The sequence below is a fragment of the Vanessa atalanta genome, chromosome 13 (genome assembly GCF_905147765.1).
Source record: "Vanessa atalanta chromosome 13, ilVanAtal1.2, whole genome shotgun sequence".
NCBI classification, from domain to species: Eukaryota; Metazoa; Arthropoda; class Insecta; order Lepidoptera; family Nymphalidae; genus Vanessa; species Vanessa atalanta.
In genome coordinates this window covers 6072426-6090294 of record NC_061883.1, presented here as the reverse complement: position 1 = coordinate 6090294, position 17869 = coordinate 6072426, and positions in this window count along the sequence as shown.

Sequence of the window (17869 nt, the reverse complement as noted above, 5' to 3'; positions counted from 1 at the left end):
CCGGAACTGTACTCCGAACGAGACAGTGGTCCGACGAGCCCAGAGGGGGATCGACGATAACCTGATAGCTATCCGGATGAGAAGTCAGCAGAAGGTCCAACAGGGAAGGTGTATGATCCTCCACGTCCGGTATTCGCGTTGGCGAGGTGACCAGTTGTGTCAAATCATATGCTAAAGCGAAGTCGAGAACAGATTAACCCGCATGATCAGTAGTACGTGATCCAAGCCATTCGGCATGGTGGGCATTAAAATCACCAAGAACCACGATCTCTGCGGATGGGATCTGCTGCAGTACGGAATCTGTAGCCATTTGGACGTGCTCAACCAGTCGGTCGGTTTCGGCATTACCGCTATGGGACCTATAAAAGCAAGCGTAGATTCGCGGATGGTCGTCACAATCTACACGCAGCCAGATAATTGATAGGTCCTGTCCTTCAAAGCTGCCGAGGCGTCGAGAGCAGATATCATCTCTGACGTAAACGCACACCCCAGCTCGTGGTACAAAGGAATGTTCCAATTTATACCCGGGGTAGGAAAGAAAAGTCGTATCGGCAGGAGAAGATATCTGAGTCTCGGTAAGAAAGAGCAAGGCCGGCTTCGCCGTCTCAAGGTGAAAGTGGACGGCGTTCAAGTTCGAGTTGAGTCCCCTTATGTTGCAGAAGTCCACAGTGAGGGTGGTAGGGGTTGCCTTATGATGCCTGCTCCGCTTGCCCCGAACAGTGGCGAGCGCAAAATTGCCCCCCCCCAGAATTCGGAGGGCAGCCTGGGCATCCCTGCTCAGGTGGTGTACGTCCTGAGCATGGATGCCCAGGGAGGGATTCTCCACCGCAGTCGCTGATGGTACCCTCCTGGGGTAATGTAACCAAATTCTGCACAACATCATGTTTAGGGGGGGGGGTGTATCGGGCCTCCGGGACTCTCACATACCAGACGAAACGCGGTAACATAGCTACCACTTCACGCTGATTTTAAGTGAGAGAGTGGTACTTCCCCGGGCGTGCCGGCCCATTCGGCTGCAACCCGAAGGTATGCAGTGTGGCACTACCACTTTAACTGACTGACTGACTGACTGCGGGTCTTCAAAGTGTTCATTGCTTATTTGGTTTGTATTTTAACTTTTCTCCTGGAAAATAAACATTTTGTTAGTATATATTTATTAGTTACAAAACAAAAACGTTCCCCTGTTTAACAAAGGATGCTTGCTGTTAAAGCAGCTTAACCTAACAAGCTAAATTAATTAGGCAATAACATTATACCTATATTTCAGATTTTTTTACATAATATATATGTGTATGTATATATAATTTTTCTCACGATGTAGTCTGTAATAGCTTACTACCTAATATTCAATTTAATTTAATTTATTTTTGTAACTAAATAATCTTCGTGCATATCCATCAGTAGCTATGCCGTCTGTACATCGGTTAATTTGCTGCTCTTAGTACTTTGTAACGCTTGTTCTGGCTCAAAGAGTTAGCGGGCCGGCGTAATTACAGACTCAAGGACCGCTTGAGCTATGATTGGTCGCAAATAAAAGTGGTATAAATATCCTTATCAAGTAACTTTAGAATTATTTAAGTTTAATTTGTTAATAATAACAGTTCTTTTAACAGTCAACCTATTTGATGTAAAATATTCATTAGTTCCAATGGGTATTATGACTGGTATGCCGTGACGGCGAATTGCACGAGATTGTCGCCTGTTTCATACCTCTTGTGTTCCTGGCGTGTATACTATGTACTTCGTGACCATAATATATTATAAAAATAAGATGAATTACATACATATTATTATCATCTAAGAAATGTTATAATTTATTTTACTAAATGTATCTTTAATAATTATATATTCGTTCAATAAAGATCATGTATTATGTATCATATTATATCTGCCTACATTTTTTATATTTCAGTTTATAGAACGTAACACACAAAATCGTCTATTTTTTTTTTATAATTCTGTCGTCGTTATTGAAAGTTAGCAAATCACTTTGAATATTAGTTCGAAACTTTTTAATGAAAGGGGCTCAACCGAAAAATACTTGAAACCTCAAACAGGCAAAGCAAAACTACGAGACTGGAATAATGTTTGAGACAGAAAAAGTTTTACGCTTTGAACCCTGGCGAGGGTAAGTGTTTTGCATTTCGATCCACGCAACCTGCATACCAATGTGTTAAAGGATTGATATTTGCACAATTTTTTTGGGAAATATTTTCTGTGCAGTTTTATAACTACTTTACAATGCTTACAAAGTCACTAGGCCAACCGCCTCATTGCTCAATAAGCTAGCTTAAGAGGCTGCTGATTCCGCAGCCTTAGATTAAAAAGGTCCCAGATCCGACAGCTAAAAAGTTGTTGGGTGTATTTATTATAAACTCTCAGTAGTAGCAAGAAGTTTCTAAATTCCAAGTTTTAACTCTCTCATTCCTCGCAAAGCACGTATTGGTCCTGCACCTGGAAATTTTTGGTCGTGTCCGAATGCTGTTCTATCAGATTATGACAGTGGACTTTTGCTTACACACTATGCACTCCTAACAGGTCTTGCGCAGTTTTTTAGTCTCTGTAGAGGACAATCGTTGTGCCCAAACTCGCATTTCTGTACTCTTTACCACAATTCTGTACAAGTCCATATCCACTGAACAACTGTCTGAAAAAGATGTCTGTCTTAGAAATAAGACCCTTTTGATATTTTGTTCTATTTTTTGGAACGAAAAGTTATTTACGGTATAGTTAACGGGCAGAGATCGTCACTTAAGGAGAAATCGTTATGCCCCTCCAGGCAACATTGCCCTCTCTTTTTCTTTGTATTTATTGTATACCGTTTTAAATAGAATTATTTAAACATATTTTTATTTATTGTTTGAATTTGTACGTGAATTTAATAAAAAAAAAATTGTAATTGCCATTTAATTATTTTCAAACGTTGTTCATATATTTTATTGCGTTTGTTATTTAATATATAATAAAAATGAAAATAGCTCTTTCCAACCGGATGTTCTACGACTCCTCCTCTTTTTTGTTTTATACATGTTGTGTTATGGTTATTGTACAATCGCTATGATCGACAGCGAGAGATGCTGGAAGGAAATGGTCTTGTTCTGTGAAAACGTGAGGACACAGAAGGAGGCCGCGGAGCGGGAGCGTGAGAACAGTACTGCCAACCCGCTTCGCCGAAGAAGACCGGGGAGAAGGCGTCTTCGTTATATACGGGGATAGGGGTCTCTGTACCCCGAGAACACCCTAGGAATTGGAGGGCCACAGAGTTGGGCCTACCGTCAGGACGTCACGGTAGTATGCGCAAGCGATCCCGTGACGTCTCCCAAAAAGACGGAGTGGGTACCGCTGGTTTTTTAGTGGGTATTCCGGCGTCTTCAGTGCCGGCGAGCCCCACATACCAACATGTGGAGGAAAAGCGTTATGCGTTTTTCCAGCGTAAAAAAAAATGGTTATTATACAATAAAATACATTTATATTGTATTGTAAAATCGTTGGACTAATATCAGTAAACTTCGCTAACCATTCGCACTGCGGTGGTGCAGTGCAACAAAACTATAAAGAAAGAAACTATTAACCAACTTATATAAAAGAGCCGCGAAATCATAAAAGAATACCCGCATTGTATTTATAGAAACACACTTTTATCTGCGGAAAAATAAAAGTGGCCATTAAAACGGGAAGTAAAAGTTTAAGCCAAGTTCTCTTATAGGAAGATTGGAGGCTTTGGGTGTCTTTGAAAAAACTTCGGAGTACCGTCCGATAAAATGTTTCGTTCGCATGTAATCCGTTAGATTCTACTTGATTTGTCTTTGTCGTGATAACAAGTTTAGTTTAAATGTTTGAGATAAAATACTTACTACTTTTGTATAAAACGTGATATGGGGTGGAGCAGTTATGGTAGGTGGTATACTTTTTCTACATACTGTAACTTCGTACATAAATAAATAATTAAAAAAAAAATCTTAGGTACATGTAGATTTTACAGTACTGGGCTGAGTTATAAGTCAGAAACTCAGAATTTCTTTGCGAATCAAGTGAACCAACTATATCTGAACAAAATATCAGCTGATTAGTTCAATATATTACTACGTATATATGTGTTGTACGTATGTATATATGACTGATATCGTCTGAAGCCGAACTGTTCAGACACCCGACTGTAAAGAGATAATGCTATACTGGTCCGACCTAGGATTGCAGCATTTTAAGCAGTCGCAAAAGGAGACAGTCCAAATAATCTTAAGATACAACGAAAATTATATTTATTAAAAACTTAGTTATTTTAATATATATGAACTTAATGCTAAAAAGTGATTCAATCACACCTACCGTCTTACAACTTTGTTTCTCTTTCCAATTTATGTATTTGAATAAAGCAAAAACATACACATAATAACGAAACGTAAATGAAGATTAGCAGTTCAAAGGTGTCTTCTGTTCGAATCATAGGAAGTTTTATCTGTTTTCCTGCTCCTGTATGTATAAGCGTTTATACATATGCCAGAAAATCTTTCGATCAAGGTAACGTCTTAATGTGTTCATGTATTACCGAGTACGATATGCGTGTTAAGCAAAAAATTTAGTACTTAGAAAACTTAGTAGTGAACTTATTACTTTTAGTTAATATTTATAAATTATTATTACTTGATGGTGGGGCTTTGTGCAATCAGGCACAAGAGACTAAATTTCTTACGTTTAGATAGCCCAATTGTTAGTCTGCCTACCTATTTAAAACAATAACTCTAAATATATATACATCCGATATGGAGTGGTTAGAACACGTGCATCTTAACCGATGATTTAGGGTTCAAACCCAGGCAAGCACCACTAAATTTTCATGTGCGTAATTTGTGTTTATAATTCATCTCGTGCTCGGCGGTGAAGGAAAACATCGTGAGGAAACCTGCAAGTGTCTAATTTCAACGGATTTCTGCCACATGTGTATTCCACCAAACCGCATTGGAGCAGCGTGGTGGAATATGCTCCAAAACTTCTCCTCCGACGGAGACGAGGCCTTAGCCCAGCAGTGGGAAATTTACAGGCTGCTTATGTATATACTCATTAATCAACTCAGAGTAATTTTATAAACGTTTTCATACAGACCTTGCAAGTATTCGACGTTTAGACAAAAGCCTCTCGTTATGGAAATGTTTGAGATCTTAAATCACGATGCTGCGGAGGATTGATGGATTTCATTCGACAAATGCAGGACGTCGTGATGTTATTCTTCGCTCGCACATAAATTAAGAGAGTGGATATTGAGAGCGGTTGACCTATATTTTGAATCCGCTATCAGATCCACCTGTTCTTTCGACCATTTAAATATCAAGACAAGTTTCTATAAGCAGTAAATATTTTTATTACGAGCATTTTATAATAAGGCATCGCAAATACAACTTTGCGACTGATTTTATAATCTGGGTTAATGAGTTTCGTCGAATTGCGTCATTAAATACTTTACAGATTGAAAAGTTATAAAATCATTAAAATTAAAAACTAAGATATCATTAGCATTAGGTATAATTTTTATTACATCATTAAAATATTACGACGCTAAAACAAAATTTGTGATGATTTTTCTGATAAATGAATAATAAAATTCGAATAAAAAATAAATAGATTAACTTAAATAATTCAACGGGAATTACGTAATTACATTGTTTTTATACAATGTCTTATCATAATAACAAAGAATACGTATTTGATTGTTATATTCAGTCAAAAGATAGTTATCCCCCGATTGGAAAGAAGTTATTTTCACTTTTTATTATATATTAAATAACAAACACATGGACATATGGCCGAGATGGCCCAGTGGTTAGAACGCGTGCATCTTAACCGATGATTTCGGGTTCAAACCCAGGCAGGCACCACTGAAATTTCATGTGCTTAATTTGTGTTTATAATTCATCTCGTGCTCGGCGGTGAAGGAAAACATCGTGAGGAAACCTGCATGTGTCTAATTTCAACGAAATTCAGCCACATGTGTATTCCGCCAACCCGCATTGGAGCAGCGTGGTGGAATATGCTCCAAACCTTCTCCTCAAAGGGAGAGGAGGCCTTTATCCCAGCAGTGGGACATTTACGGGCTGCTTATGTTATGTATGGACATATGGCAAGAAATAAAATTGCTCTTAAAAAAATATTTGTGAATTGAAACTATAAAATAAAAAACTTTAAATAATAGTATATGAAATCGTATACAACAAAAATGACACAGAGAAAAAGAGATAGAGAGGACAGGTCACCTTGAGGGGAAATGCTTTTTCTTACGTGACGATATCTGCGAGTTCACTTTACTATAAGTCGCGTAAAAGAACTTCCTTCCGTCTACTAAAAAATATCATTGGTTGCTTGACTGATTCTTGACTTAAAGAATTTTATTAATTTGTTATAAAGAATAGAAAACTTACATTACATTAAAATGTAGCAGTAGTAGCTGCATTTCTTTCGAAAATTACTTTTTCGTATAAACTGTACAATTTGTAAGGTCGGAAATTAGATCTGACATTCTGTACGGTTCTCGGATTCTTGTCTGATGTAATAGGGCTTGTTGTGAAGCCGAAAGAACCTCGTAATGCATGAGGAGTGCATTGTACGTGAAGTTGACAAATGCCTCAGGCTCGCTACGTGTTTGTCGACGCCACTCGAGCGGCGCACGTGAGAATCTTGTATGTGTGAACATGTGTTTACAAATGTAATTTTTCAGAATGTAACATTTTGTTATATAATGTAAAGCCATATCAAGCCATGCTATTAAATTAGCCGCCATAGCACAATATTTAGAAAATATGAGTTTTAAATGAAAACTTCGTGTTCAAAACCGGATAAGCAACACTGGATTTTTATTTCATGCACATTGTACTTGGCAGTGAATAAAAACGTCGTGAGGGAAGAATTTAAATCGGATTCGATTCTGTCACAGGTATAAGTTCAAAAATGAGAAGAGGCTTAACCGTAAAAATTAAAGACTATTATTTTTTATTTTGTTAAATGTAAATTATAAATAGACATATTTTTTTATATAAAAACTCATTAGTATTTGCCTCTGTTGGAATCCTCAATCTTTGGATATTCTTGTTAATTAAATTCTTAAGATATTCTTGATTCGATCAAAGTAAATCCTAGACTATATAAATTGATTACCTAGTAACATTTTATCGACACGATGCGCATCTCTATCCAAAGTCCGAACATCGGGAAGCAGGAGGGAATAATAGGACTTTTTTATGTGGGTAAAAATTTCAAACAAGTCCCAACTTTGACATTAGCCTGTGAATTATCGCGGTCTCGCCGGTGTCATTTGTGAACTTTAAGCCTTAGCTCGGGTCTTGGGGCGAATTCTTTGCAACGGAAGTTTGCCCTGGGCGGCCGCCAAAGCGTACTTCGTACATAGCGCATAACTTGTTCAAAATGTTTATTTTTCATCAAAACATTGTGCGCATGCCGAAGTCTTTAACTATGAGCCTATTATAAACTGTAAGCCAGTGTAGTTCACAAACTTTGGTTTATGAATGTATAAATTTTCGGTGCCTACGATTCACGATATTAATATAATGTGCTAGAAATGAAAAGAAAAACGACTGTTCTATGTCGAAACTATTTGCTGCGCAATTTCATGCCAATGTAAAGCAATTATAAAAAAAAAAAAAATATATTCAACAATATGTATTAAAAACGTATTGTTCATCTATCGGTGGCTTTAGAAGTTATTTTAAAAACGATGTTGAAATCTATTTTATTTTTCATTATCATATGAATTCTAATACGTTCGGATAGAGTTTCAAAAGTAGTTCAATTACATACCTTTTTAAATTGTATATGTATTATATACATAGTGAGAAATAACTATTTTTTTTTGTACTGAGTGGTTTTAGCAACAAAGACAATCTAAACTGCTTAACTTGTTATATAAGCGAAATTAAAAATAATAAGTCTTTACAAGATTAGCACCGACATCGAACATTTAAAAAAAAATTATCGTCGTATTTTTCAATTTTCATTTCAAAAATATGTATTTATTATTTCTAGTGACGAATCGTGTGTATAACTCGAAGTAATGCACGTGACCTTCTAAATTGTGACCTTCAAAATATACAAAACCTTTTCCTCAAAATAAAAGGGTTCTTTATAATTGCTTTACTTTTTTTTTAATTCCGACAAAAACCACGTTGATCCACGCGCCTGTATGCGAATACATCTTACTTAAGGACCTGTGTGTGTTTTTTTTTTCAATTATGTTTTAATCTACGTTTCGTTCTTACACTACGCACTGATGAATTCAATAATTATTTTTATGTTTTAAAATATACTTTTTCCTTTCATATTAGCTTATCTACACTTATATTATAATTTTTAAATGCGAAAGTAAATCTGTCTGACTATCTGTTGCTCTCACATGGCCACTGAACCGAATTTAATGAAATTTTGTTATGAAGCAACTTTTTTCTTTTTTATGCAACACTTGATGGCCAGCCCCTAAAAAACTAACGGTAGTTTTTATTTTTCAGAAAATATTTGAAGTTAATATTTACTTACTAGGTTGTAGTGCATTGTGTCACCATTCGTTCATCATATACTCTACCGCCAAACAGCAATACTAAGTATCGTTGTGTTTCGGTTTGAGAGTGAGTGCGCCAGTGGAAATATGACCCAACGAATATAAAAGGTTGAACGCGCATTGGCGTTGTTAGGAATAGTTAATATTTCTTACAGTGCGTATGTGGACTATCGTGACTATTTGTATTCAGATGGATTTGCTTGACACATTGCCAACTTTTTATTTTTAAAAATATATTTATTTTAATAAGGATTATCAAAGTTTCACAAAAGTGTTAAAAGTGATTCAGTGAACGGTTTAATTTTTTATATTACTATAATATAATACGAGATCGTTTTTGATAAAAAGTACGATTATTCGATCAAAATTCTATAAACAACAAGCGGTTTAAACAAACGAAGTCGGTTGTCACGTTATTCGAAAAATAAACGAAAATTCGGAAAAGCATTCTCCTATGTAATGTTCATTACAGTATGCTTGTTGCTGATTTTCTTAGAAACTGTCTATTATTAAGTTATTTAAATAAATGTGCTCAAGTAGGGACTTACAAGACTTGGTAAGTGGTCACTAGATTTGCATTGAAAAAGCAATTTAATTGCTCCGTCTAATGGCTAACTTATACAGCTGCAGATCCAGGAATTTCGGATTTAAATCCCGAACTGGGCCAATAAAGTTATTTGGTTTTCCGATCCCGATATTCTCAGTAACAGCCCGAAGATAGAGAGTTGGCATTTTTACATTTTTCGTGCCTTAGAAAGAACTTAGAAAGAACGGTCGTGCCGTTAGTATTGAGCCTGATCTCCCTGACGCGTAGTATTACCGACCCATTTCATAAGAGTGAGTTATTTATAATGCATATACGTTTGTGCAACTAAAATTGGAACGTTATTGAAATTGTGTTAAAATCATAATTAAGAAATAATAATAAAACACTCGGTGATAGGGCTTCTTGTAAGCCCGTCTGGGTATCTGCCATCCACTCATCGTATATTTTACCACCAACCAGTAATACTTCGTATTTTTGTGTTCCGGTTTGAATGCATAATTGAGGCAGTATAAATAAACCAGGATATAAGATTTCTGTTCCCAAGGTTAGTAGCGCTTTGGTTATATAAGACATGCTTAAAATTTCATACAGCAATGCTTATGTGCAGTGGTGACCACTTACTATTAGATGACCTTCCATTTAGCCTTCTGTCTACCGATACTCTACGAAGAAAACAACGTGTTTACTATTAATTTGGAGAGTAAATTAAATTAAGTATGCTATCACTGAAACTTATATCATTACAGTTGACACTAGATGGCGCTGGTTGTACTAACAAACTTAGTCTATGCTATGATATAATTTTTCTTTAAACGCACATGAAAAATTTGTTTCTTATAATTCACTGAATGAGTAGTATCCACCTAATGCGACTTTACTGAATTTCCTCTACAAATTTATCGAAGGTATATTTAGTTTCATCAACAGTTGTTACCGAGTCGTAAATTGCAACAGCGCAACAGTTCATGCGGAAAAACAAGGAACCCGAGACACAGCCACACTGATGAAGTTTCTCCACGTATGTACGTATTAGCTAAGTTTTAATTGAGTTTTTGCTACACCCTTTCGTGACCTTTTACGTTTTAGTTAATCAATCTTCGGTATTAGGTGTATTGTTCGTTGAAACGTTTAAAAAAATATAATGAATACCAAGATTAATTAGTAAACCTGAGGCTATAGAGCATTAAAATTTTGTGTCGTAAGCAATTATATTATACTTACACAGTACTTACTTAGTTTTGGTTAAGGTTTATATGTTTTAGCCACTGGGCGAACTCGAATATAGTAAGAACGTAATATTATTATTATATTATTATGATAAGGTACAGATTGATACGAGTAATCTTTCCGATCTTAAATTAAATTTCGTCAAATTAAAAAGTGAAAAATTCAATTAAGAGGCCTTAAGCAAAGCGGAAGGAGTCCAATTAAAACTATGTCTTCGTCGTGAAACTGGTAAAAGGTAAAATGAATAGACAGAAGCACTGAAAAGCACTTTAGGGTCGTTTAAATTAAGGTTTTAAAATATCTTGAATGTGAAATGAGTTTGTTAAAAAAATAACTTTTTAAAATAGAAAAAAATCTTAGCAAAAAAGGATTACAGAGAATTATACTTACATCTATACTTACTTACTATAATTATGTTTGTTTTTTATATTACTTGCAGCGGGTTTTATTATCGACGAATAAACTATAGATAAACTATTGGATGGATTCAACAAGGTAATTTAAATGATTTGAGTGCAATGGTAAACATAGGCTTACACTTTTTTGGAAAATATTAATAAGGTATTTCATTTATGAGGTCTTTTTTCTATAAATTCAATTGGAACTGCAGCAAATTTATGAGGTAAATGAAGAAGTTTTTTTTTTAGTTATTTAAATACCAATAATGTTCGTTAGACTGAATTACGGTCATGGTAACTAAATTCAAATTCAGGTCATTGCATTTACAAAGGACCACAGGATCAAAAAGGACTCGTTTTTCACGAGGATTTACTTGCTGTTGCTACAGAGAAATTTCTAAAATAGAAACTGACTGAAAACTAAAATTCGTGTCCTTGAGATCTGTATATACATTTGTATCTGTATGAATTAGTTTTGTCTTATTGACACAAAAAGGATGACGTCACATGTCTTGCGCTTATAGTTTTTCAGATAGACCGATTTATAGGTTATAATTGTTTTGAGATACTTACTATAGATAAACTAAATAAGGTATAGATCTGTTCTGTCGGCGTTCATTAATATATATTTAATCTATTTTGTATTCCTTTCGCTGTCTTTATTCTAACATTAGTCATCGCACGCACACTAAGACATCTTATTAGCACGAACGGCACTCATACTAATGCACGTCTATAATTTAGCTTGGAGGAACGCTTCCATGAGTGAATAGTTATTATGTTTGTATTTTAAAATATTATAACCGTTAAACTGTTGGGTCGATCATCGCAAAAAATCTTCTTAAAGATTTTAGACGATTTTTTTTAATTGAAAATCTTATAATAAGATAAATAATTCTCATATAATCGGTATAACTTGTTGAATGACGAAAGGTATATAATAATTGTAAATCATATTTAAAAAAATACGTTATGAATAAGAAATGGGAACTGTTAATTTCTCATTTCTGCTGACTAATTAAACGGACTTAAGCTAGTAATGCAACAAAAACAATCACAGTAACTCCCAAAGACCACATACTAAAGTAATAAATTACATTTTGCTTATTCGAGTGAGAAGATACCGGTGTCATTATCCATTATACGACTATATATAACAAATAACCTGTCAAAATCTAACAAAAATGAATACCTCTATTGTTTTCGATTTGAACGAGGTCAAAACATATACAGAGGTAAAAATAAAGTGTAAATAAATCTCCTTTAGTGGCGTGTGCCGGTGTTTCTGGGCTATAAACACTAGTAGCGGTCAGCAAACAATGTGCTTGAGCAAGAAACACATTTATCGCTCAGCAAAAACAGTAAGCGCTGATCAGATATATTGTAAAGCTTTGCAGCGCTAGAGGGAGATGTTTTATGTATTTTAGTGTTGTCTATGTTCGATATTTAATCTTGTTTCTTTGTAATTGACTTGACAGTTTAAATTAAGAATTATATTGTTATTTGGCAACTTATTCAATAAAATAAAAAAATAAAAAACTCACTTTAATAGGAATTAATATTCTGTGACCGAAAAATACTTTGTATTTTTATCATTTTATAAAAGTTGCGAACATGACGTATTTATAAAATGTAGAAAGATATATGCCATTACGAATTTTTCTCTAGACATCTAGGAGATCTATAAATCTCCAATACAAAGTTTTCTGTATCTGTTCTACTTTTGTTAGCGTTCGCCTGAAAAGCATCTCAGCCAACGATTTTCTCTCCGTCGTCTTGACATAACAAGCTTTATTTCAATATATATACAAATATATTTTATTTCAATTAAAAAGTCAGACGAGTTACTACGTATCCTTATGGTATGTGGTCACCATCATCTGACAGGGTGACTGCAATGAGTATCGGACACTCCTTACGCGGTCAGTACGCCGTTAATTATGGGGATCTTCAGTCATCCTTCAGTCCGGATCATACGGAATATTGATGTTTATCGGTAATATAACTTTTGAGTACATACCCAGGTAGTACTGAGACTAAAGACATTTTCTATGAAACTAAATTAGTAAAAATAACATCCTGTATATGTCCCATCACTGAACTAAGGCCTTCTCTTAATTTGGGAAGCCTTATTCAACCATACGACGATTCAACGAGGGTTGGTGGATAACCCACACTTGCAACAGATTTTATTCCAGAGTCAATTTCTTCTTCATGTTTTCCGAGCAAGAGATCAATTATAAACACAAATTAAGAACATAAAGATTAACATTGCCCACCTGGGATTGAACTCCGTTTAAGATCTGACAATAACAGTATCAAAGTTTCATGTTACTTAAACTATAACCTTAATACATTAATATGAGAATAATAGCATATATTATACCTTTATTAATCGATGAGAGCTAATAAAGTTTGTCAACCCTTAGAAATCAGAGGTGAAGTTTGCTGAAGAAGTGGGATAATTGGAAAACCTGATCGCTCATTAAAATCTCTCGCCTCTGCCATCCGTTTTAAGGGTACCGTAGAAAAAAAATAAAAACGATTCGCTCGCTGAAAGTGTGCTGTGAGCCATGTGGCATGAGCGTATTCATCCTTTTTTTTTGCTTAGTTTTACTTATTCCTTTTGAATGAGGTTTAATTAACGGCTTAGTGCCTTTATTATAAATAATATTTCCATTTAGGCTTAGAGTATAATTATTTTCTTATAAGGCCTAAAATATATTTCAATTATATAATTAAAATCACAATCTTTGCTTAAGAATTTCTTTATTCATTTCATTAATAACATAACGACGCTATTGATCTTCGTTGTTGCAATTTAATGACTTACTTACCTTACACTCCATAAAATCTTAATTTTAAATAATAAAAGTCAAAAGTGTCCATAATTAATATTGGGTGATATTTGTATCCACTTTTTTCATATTGAATATAAAAAAAAATATATTCAATAAATATATACGTAGAAAATCTTGAGCGAGTGACAGTTAAGGTGGATTCAGAGACCGATTAAGTATGTAGCGAAAATTCAATTTATTTTTTAATTTGATGTTCCCGTTAATAATTTTAGTATTATCACTATTAATTATTATTTTATTATCTTATGTGTACATTAAATATATCCAAAAAATATTGCTTAATAACTAATTTTTAAAATGTATTTTAACGCGCAGCGAAATGGGCGGGTACTAGCTAGTTTTGAATATAATCGGAATTATATTCAATAAATATGTAAATTCTAAATTTCACCTGCACCACTTAGATGTCCGTAAATCCACAACAGCGCGATTTTTAAGAAATTTTCTGCCTCGCACAACCACTCTGTGGAACCAGCTTTCGCCGGCGGTTATTCCGAACCGATACGACTTGTGAACCTTCAAGAAAAGAGCGTACTTATTTCTTAAAGGCCGGCAACGCACCTGTAACCCCCCTGGTGTTGCAGATGTCCATGGGTGGTAGTCACTTTTCATCAGGTGAGCCTCCTGCTCGTTTGCCCCCTATAACATAAAAAAAAATATGTAAATATTAAAGCCTTACAGGAATGAGTCCAAATTTTTCCAGGGAATCCTCAGAAGGGAAGGAGTTACTTTACTTTTTACTTAAATATATATGTATATATAAAATAGTATTTCACATAACATACAGCACAATTCTAAATATTTTTCTACAGAATCTAATACAAAAGATGAAATACGTACACGCTTGACTTTTTCCTGTATAAACGCTGCCATATCGCAGTCACGTCTGTACCACTGAGTTTTTACGACTCGTCCAGAAATTGTGATTACAGATAATAGAGTTTATGTTTAAAATATATATTCAAGTATACTATGCTATGTTTTTAAATGAACTTTGTAATAACAAAGGCCGCTTCTACAGAATTTGCCTACATTTAATACAATTTTGACTAAATATTCAAACAAAAATATTTATCAAAACGTATCGATACAAGTAAGGTCAAATTTTTAAGGTTACATGAGCAGTCCTTTGGGTTTGTGAAAGCATGAAATGTATAATAGAGAAATTATTAAAATTCACATTAAAAATAATCTATAATTAATATTATTATGGATTAAATATTTTGGAGCCATTCTTTAGACAGATCAGTGTACGTATTAATGCTTGTCAAAAAATTCACGATACGCCCTTGGGCAAACTCGTCTCGTCTAATAACTAATGGCTTTAATGCCAAGCAGCAATACTTTGTATTGAGGTGTTTCGATGTGAGTATAAATGAGACAGAATAATTACGAGACAAGATATCGTAGATTTAATAATTGGCTCATAAATAGTGGCAACGTTTTTAGTACAATCTTGTGGTTGTAGTTGATCATTAATTTAAGGCATCTTTTAATGTCCCATAGATTTGTGGACTGGTAAATCGCAACCTTATCGTAATCAAATTGGAAATAATAATATATATTAACGCAAATTTCTCACCATTTAAGCAAAAAGTTTCAGGTAGCATCTAATCCGCTATAATTACAACATTATTATAATTTAAAATAATGCTTAAATTTGCATTTATACTGCTAATTACTATACTGTTGCCTATTTCAATACTTACACAATATAATATTATCAACCACTAGTGCCAGTATAATGGCAATTTTATTACGAATTTCATTAAAATCAGAGGCTTTGTAAACTATGCGTGGCACATTATGTCCTCACTCGTATTAAACCATTCGTTCCATTCGTTCACTAAATGTAATTCAATATTCGTTGTTATGAAATTATTTCGCAATTCGAATGGAATTTAGTTTGTATGCTTTGAAATAGACAGCAATAAAATATATTTTCGTTAGTTGGCTTAGCTACGAATGTACGTTATTAATGAATATGAAATATTATTTTATATCGTCTATTGTTTGTTGAATATAATGTATGGTTATGTGAATTATATTTATGATGAATAATGAATTGCACTAATTGATATAATATTATTTAATTATTCAATGTGAATTTTGTTATTTTAATGTTGAAATATATACAGACTACGTCACCTTTAATTAGTTATCAGTATTGAAGTGAATATACTCGATGTTTAATAATCACTACTTTTTTTTTATAGATGCAATGAAAGTAGTATAAACATTCTCGTGAACAAGACATTCGTAGATAATGTCGAAATATCGAGCTCCACCAAATAATAATAAAAAACATGGTAAATATCCCGTTTTAAATACTGTTAGTAATTTATAAAAAAAAGTATAATTTGTATTATACCTATTTGTATTGAGACGCCAACTAGGATCGGGGAGTGTATTATAAAGGAAAGAAAACTTTATTTTTTATAGATTGTAACAGAAAGTGAAGAAATAGAGTAAGTACGACAAAAGGAGAAATATGAGTTTATAATTTTTCTTAAATATATTATACGTGCATGGATTTGGTTATAATTTACACTTACTTGTACCAAAGAGTATTTACTCTGTGGTTTGATAGTTCTATTAAGTAGAATCTACAATTTGAAAATATTTGTCAAGTTATATTTAAAAACAAATTGATTTTGCAACTAAACTTCTTTTAGCTCGTTATGAAAAAAATGGTGAGAGTGATTTTTTATTATGTTCGCGCACATGATATGAAAACTAAGTGTAAGAATTGTCTTAAATTCTCGAAATAGCCAACTTCACACCATATCTCATTATACACTGTTTATTTTATTTTTAATCTTGCTTCGACGACTTCTTACATTTTCATTTAACTCAACTTGTAATGTCTCTGTTATTGTTATCAATAACCATAAGATTTGTTGTTGTAAATCTGACAATTAATGTCATTTCGCTGACAAAGCGCCGCATTAAAATAGCGTTTCATTTCAAAACACGCAAGACACGCCAAGACTTTTAATGCACTACAAACTTTAATGATCCTTTGGCGTGATTGTAAAAACTTCAAAAGGACGTCGATAAATATAATTGGAGGAAACAACTTCTGCAATTCTCATGCATTTTGACATTAAACTTACGATAGTGTGAAATGTATTAATTGTGTGCTCATATAGTAAACATTATATGCTTCAATATATTTTTTAACTTGAAAAATCCCATTGAGAACTTATTGTTCTTTATCACAGAGCTTCATTGGTAAATAAAAGTATAATAGTTTGTCTACCAATAAAATCTCAAAACAATTTAGTACTGAGAGATATAGTGTTACATTCCTGAGTGTCAGAGAACACGTTAATCCTCAAGGTCGATCTCAGATCGCCATTGCACCGGATTATGATTATTTTTAACGCAGGTTGCGTTTGCGCATAGTTGGGCATTATAATATTCTTATATTATCTACGTCGCGTGAGCAAACTTAGTCAGGATGACTTCATCATTGAATGCTTAGTCAATTTTGATTACTTAAAAATATGTATTATTGCAATTACATCACATTCAAGGTCCCTTTGTATTTTCTTCGTTTTCCCTGCCCCTGTTCCAGTCCATTTGGAGTTCGCGCAGCATGTCTTTTCTTTCCATTCTCCTCTATTATTCGTCATCTGATTGTCCACATCCATTTCTCTCATATCCCTCCACACACACTCCATCCATGTTTTCTTAGGTCATCCTCTTCCCCTCCCACCCTCTACACTCAAGCTCATCGCTCTTTTAGTAAAGTGTGTCTCCTCTCCTCTCTGCGACTCAGATGGTCATACCAAAATGCTTTATAATACAAGTATAATCCTATCAAAATATTTACAAATCAATTCAATCACATATCAAACAAATACATTGCCAGTGGTGGTCTGAATCAAAAACGCTATCAAATGACAAACTCTTAATTCTGATTGGCAGTTTTCTTTAGCTCATTAAGTATTGTTTCAGTAGACCGCTACTAATTGTTCCTATTCTATATTTTGTAAATGCAATTCGTTTCCATTAAATTACTGACGAAATCGAAGTGTGCTTACCATAAACGTAATGTTATAATTATGAAAGCTAATCAGCAAGCATGTGCGTTTAAAATTTTGTGTTCCAGTAACAGTTAAAAACGACCACACAAAAGTTACTTTTTGTCTAGACAGTTGTAATTAAAAAATTTCCAGTGACCGTTGCTTTTGTTAAGCAACCAGAGCACTTCTTGATTTTGTTTAATTAAAACCGAGCTCTTAAAAATACTTTACGCAAAGCATGGCTTGTT